This window comes from Strigops habroptila, chromosome W (assembly GCF_004027225.2).
Source record: "Strigops habroptila isolate Jane chromosome W, bStrHab1.2.pri, whole genome shotgun sequence".
Taxonomy (NCBI): domain Eukaryota; kingdom Metazoa; phylum Chordata; class Aves; order Psittaciformes; family Psittacidae; genus Strigops; species Strigops habroptila.
In genome coordinates, this window is record NC_044301.2 from 5,844,313 (window position 1) to 5,850,449 (window position 6,137).

Genomic DNA, 6,137 nt, shown 5'->3' on the forward strand with positions numbered 1-6,137 from the left:
AACCACAATCGCGAGATAACCGCCAGACTCCCAGGAACCGACAGAAACAGGACAAACAACCCCAGATAAGGACATGTGAATGAGGGGTCAACTATGGGATAAAGGAGAAAGACTTCTTATTTCGGCCTCAACGACCACCAGGAGGTAGAAAACGACCCCCTAACAACAACTGAAGCATGCGCAGAGTACCTCCACTACTTCATGAACACGGAAGTAAAGATGTATAAAAAGGGACTGTTTGAACTGCTCAGCACGGCAGTGGCGGAGCGCAGACTCCCCTGTCGTCCAGCGCTGTTTTTGCTCATATTCTACTTGCTATAATTAATAAAATTTTAATTGGATTATGATCCGTTGTGGTCACGATTTATGACAATTTCTGGTGCCGTGACTCGGATAAGGAACGGTGGGCTTTGGTCCTCGGGGAGGCGCCCCGCGACATTTCGCGGCCCCGCGACCAACAGCTCACTCCAACCTTACCGACGAACCTAAATTCTAGGATATTGAGCAAAAAAAGGACCGGTAAAATCCCATAAAATTCTGTGCACGGGAGTCCGGACGAAGACGCAGGACGCGTAAGTATACTGCGAAGTTGTTCGCGGGTTCGCCGTTCGGGCGGGATTGGGTATCCTGGATTATAACGAATGAGAGGTTCGATATACTGAACCAAGCGAGTGTGGACCCTTTAGTACTGCGTTTTCCACCTCCCGCGAGGGACTGGGCCAGGAATAAGGGGAGCGAGTGAGTGTGTGTTTGTGGATAATCCAGAAGATGGGGGCGAAGGGCAGCAAGCCTTCGACTCCCATGGGGAGGGTACACACTGTACCTAAAAATACCCCTCTGGCATATATCTTAGACAATTGGAGATATTCCCCTGGAACCCTAGGGAAAGATAAGCAAAAAATGATAGAATATTGTACTAAGATATGGGGAGGGAAGAAGATTTCTAAAAATGTCTTTTGGCCAGTCTATGGGTCAGAAGAAGATTGGGTAAGACAGCAATTAAACCTCTGGGTTAATAATAAAAATCCCCTTAACCCGGAGGAGAGTCAATATGCGGAAGTGTGGCTAGAAAGACCGAGAGCTAGACTTTATCCGCTGAATGAAATAAAAACTAAACAAAAGAAAAAGAAGGAAGAGTTAGACGAAACCCTTCTAACCCCCCCTCCTTACATTCCTCCTCCTGCTCCCACAGAAGTCCCCAGAGCGCCCACTCCCCCACCAGAGTCGGAACAAGGGTCTCCCCCTCTTCCTAGACGCGTAACTAGAAGTCAAAAAGGGGCAGCTCAGATGTACCCCCTAAGGGAAATACCCATGGGGGGACCTCAACCTGTGATCGGATATATTTCCGTACCCCTAAACTCGGCTGACCTACGAGATTTTAAAAGAACCGAATTGGGAAACTTAATTGAGGACCCACTGGGAGTGGCAGAAAGATTAAATCAATTTTTGGGACCAAACCTTTATACTTGGGATGAGATGCAATCTATCCTTGGTCAATTATTTACTACCGAGGAAAGAGATATGATTAGACGAGCAGGAATGAGACTGTGGGATGCTCAACATGCCCAGGGACCCCAAGCAGAGAGTCAGGGGCTCTATATCTTAGGGGACCGGAGTCATCATGAGCCCTTGATAAAATTAAAAATAGGTCCCCATAAACAAGAGTTCACCTTTTTAGTAGACACTGGGGCTGAGAAATCAACTATTAAGCAAATACCTGAGGGATGTAAAGTTTCCCCTGAAAAGGTACAAGTAATTGGGGCAAAAGGAGAACCCTTTAAAGTAAGCAAAATCAAAAATGTGGTATTCGAAACTGAAAATAAATTTGGAATGGGTGAACTCTTGCTCGTCCCTGAAGCAGAATTTAATCTGTTAGGACGAGATTTAATTGTTGAATTGCAATTAGAAATTAAAGTGAAAAATCAGGAGCTAACAGTGTCTGCTTATCCTTTAACCGTGGATGATCAAAAACAAATTAACCCCGATGTCTGGTACTCTCCGGACACAATTAGTAGACTGAAAATCCCACCGATTAAAATCCAACTTTCCGAACCCCACATACCTGTGAGGGTAAGGCAATATCCCATATCCCTAGAAGGACGGAGGGGATTAAAACCAGAAATTGATCGATTGTTAGCACAAGACACTTTGTGTCAAAAATTGTTAAAGATCTAGCTGAAAGCTTGGGGATTAAGTGGGAATACCATACACCATGGCATCCACAAAGTTCGGGAAAAGTTGAAAGGATAAATGGAGAAATCAAAACTATTTTGACTAAATTAATGATAGAAACCAAATTATCATGGATTAAGTGCCTACCCATGGCACTATTAATTCTCAGAACCAGACCCCGAGCAGATGTAGGAATATCAGCGTTTGAAATGGTGTATGGAATGTCTTATAGAATTGAAAGTCCACAAACAAATGTTTTAATTCGAGACCGTGTGATTAATGAATATGTTTCACAATTAGCAGAACATCGTAACAAGCTTTGGGAACATGGACTGATTGTACAACGACCCCCGTTGGACTTAAAAATTCATAATGTTAAACCTGGGGATTGGATATTGATTAAAGTGTGGAAGGAAGAAACCCTAAAACCCAATTGGGAGGGACCTTATCTTGTTTTGCTTACAACAGAAACAGCTGTCCGAACTGCTGAGCGTGGATGGACTCATGCCAGTCGCATTAAAGGCCCAGTGACGAGACCCCACTGGAAAGTAATCAGTACTCCAGGTGACACCAAGATAACCCTGAAAAGATAACGTAATGATAAAGACTTTATTTGATTATTTTGCCGCATTACCTTTTGGTATAAAGTGTGTATTGCTGTTTATATTTGCTATAATTATTTCTCTTTTTTTCTATTATATATGGAAGCGTACAAAGTGTGTTGAAGGAAATTGCTAAACTTATGCAACCTCACAATATTAAATATAGAAGATATGTTGATGTAAATAATATATGCACTCTAGATATACGAATTAGGTGTAATGATTTGAACTGCAATTGTTATCCATTTGCTTGTTTTAGGTGTAAGGTATGCCAGGATAAATGGTAGACACATTGTGAATGTGGATACCCTCCAATAGGAGTTTGCACACAGTGTTGGAAAATCCAAAGAACTCTCACTGAGTGGAAATTAAAACAATTAGAGTCTAAACAAAAAATTATTCGGGAATCCCATGAGTGGTGGGAAATTTTTGCCAAAGGAATAAACCCTCGATATTATTGCTACCACTCCAACGAACCAGTCCCCTTTGTAGCTGAAATTTTGGTTATAAAATGCAGAAGGGAAGTACTGACCGTGTCTTACTTTGCCCCATTAGTTAAAGCTGCAAAGTGGGAAGCCTATATAAACAGGCAGAAAGCCCGAAACAGCTGTTCTCCTGAAGAATTCCCTTGCTGCCGAGAAGATGGTACACCCCGTGGCTCGAAGCAACCGAGTCGACGGGCGAGGCAGAGGAGGAACAAACTGTGGAGAAAAGAACCAGAACGATGGGACACAAAAGCAGCAATGGCCGAACTTCCCCAGGACTGGTAAAATATACTTAAATTGGCAAAATTGACAGACACCCTTTTTTCTGGTATACCGTTAGTTTTGTTATTGATAATAACCCAAGCAAATGGAAACCCTCATGAACCTATGGCTTGGAAAGTATATAATTTACCAGAGTCAAAATTAGTATCTATTAATGAAGATGAAGATTGTTGTGAATGCATTATGCCACGTGAGAACTATGCCTTTTGTAATTGTGAGGTATTACCTTGTGAGTGTTATGATAAATGTTGGGATTGTGGAAAAAGGTTTGTTCGCAGTGCCGAAAATGAAAGTAACGTCTAATAAACAATAATAGGATAAAAAGAAAAAGGGGGGATTGTGAGAAACTATGGACTAGGATATTGTTTATTAAGATTTATGTTAAGCTCAATGTAAAGGTTAGGCAACAAAGATGTGAAATCGCTTATGCAGACAGAAACTCGGACACTGCTTGAGTAAGATAAGATAACCACAATCGCGAGATAACCGCCAGACTCCCAGGAACCGACAGAAACAGGACAAACAACCCCAGATAAGGACATGTGAATGAGGGGTCAACTATGGGATAAAGGAGAAAGACTTCTTATTTCGGCCTCAACGACCACCAGGAGGTAGAAAACGACCCCCTAACAACAACTGAAGCATGCGCAGAGTACCTCCACTACTTCATGAACACGGAAGTAAAGATGTATAAAAAGGGACTGTTTGAACTGCTCAGCACGGCAGTGGCGGAGCGCAGACTCCCCTGTCGTCCAGCGCTGTTTTTGCTCATATTCTACTTGCTATAATTAATAAAATTTTAATTGGATTATGATCCGTTGTGGTCACAATTTATGACATGGACTGAGGACATTTTAATATTTTGCTCATAGAAGGTAGCATTAGTTAATTTTGTCCTCTATCCTCAATTGCTTATAAACACAAAATGAAAGCAGCATAATTCTTTAAAGCCCATTGCAGGCTTTTTTAAAATGACCTCTTCACCTGTAATTACAAATAAAATATTATTGGGATATATTAGTAAGAACATCAGTGATATAATTTTGATCACAGTGAATAAAGTAGTTGGTAAAATTAATTTAACAGCTTTTAAATCACTGGTTCCCATGTTATTTACTTCTGAAAGCACACCTCATACATCTTCTCCTCTGTTGTATTCCCACAGCATGTATTTATCTCATCTTCTCCCTTGAAACCTATGTAAAAATAGATCTTGCATTGTCAACTCTCTTTTCCTCTTCATCTCTTGAACCCATGCTCTGCATGCAAGCTGCTGAGCCCCTGCCTCCGTGGCAGTGAGATGGGGACAAGTAGGTGGGAAGCCAGTAAATCCAGCCAAAATTAAGAGTATTATTTTCACATCAGAAGTCTGGAAGTTAACCTGCCCAGTCCGTACTTAGGGAATGAAGCAGAACAGTTGAAGTCCAATGCAGAGTGCAGTTCAGCATTTGAGCATGTCTCTGATACAACTCTTAAAAATGCCAAGAGTTGGAGAAAGTCCTTTAAGTTGAGTGCTCCATGGGAAACGGCCAAGATCTGTCGTACCTCAGGCCACAAACGAGCTTTGTGTCTGCTAATGCTCTTAAATCAGTAGATTTCAGGAGACAACAGTATGGTCCATTAACAAAAATAATCAACATCATCTCTGCTGGACCAAAAGTGTGGGATTTTCTTGCTGCAATATGGATCAGCCGTGCAGGAGGTGGACATCTGCCAGACATAATCATTATCAATCATCACCCAAGTATTTACATCTATTGTACATTGTACAAACATTTATGTCTGGAGCCCTTCTTCTGGCCACAATATATGTTCAGATAGAAGTGTACATGTAATGTTGAGAGGATCCTGATCCCTTCTTTTGCCCTGTTTTGTAGAAAATTTGCTTCTCTCTTCTACACTGGGCTGACCTCCAATTTGTTTTCTATTTGAAAGGCTAAGGCCATATGGAAGATACGTTCAGCCCTCAAAGTCTTTTGATCTTTTGAACAGTTGCAGTCTAAATTTCAATAATGAAAACACTTTGGAGTTTTTTTTCTTTTTTTCCCCCCCCCCTGATACTTACAAATGAGATATTATATTTCTGTATATTTTGTTCCTGGCCACATCTGTGAATCTAATATTGACCTGGAGTTATCTGTGATAAAAAAGTTATTAATTTTGACAGATATAAGGGAGAAGCTAATATCCTCCTTTTACAAACACCTAATATTAATCTCTAGTAATGTAAACAAGAACTCCAGAATGGCTTGGGGTGGTGCTGGAAATGATGAGATTGAAATTTGATAATGTAAAAGGGAAAAGATTCATTTTAGAAATTGATAAAATGGATAAAAAAATTGTATTTCCTATGAAATAAGTGTAGGAAGCATAATTTAGATTTAGCATCCATTATTATTCTATAGGTGGTATATACACAACGGAAATGTTAGGGACCAGATTTTACTCTGATTTATATATTCATTGTTCCATTGACTCAGAATAACATCTGTCCCATGGTTTCTACTCAAAAAACATATAGGAAGACTGGAACTGGTTTTATGGCATGAGTATGTACCCAGCCTGGTTTGAGCAGATGAGGATGGCTACCAGTGCC

At 40.8% G+C, this 6,137-nt stretch overlaps 1 long non-coding RNA gene across 1 annotated transcript; it reads left to right on the top strand.

Moving 5' to 3' along the window:
• The first annotated feature begins 419 nt into the window (after positions 1-419).
• Positions 420-3,481, top strand: LOC115619128. Its single transcript, XR_003994926.1, has 2 exons — positions 420-572; positions 2,641-3,481. It is a non-coding gene; the product is annotated as an uncharacterized LOC115619128 (long non-coding RNA).
• Positions 3,482-6,137: the final 2,656 nt, after the last annotated feature.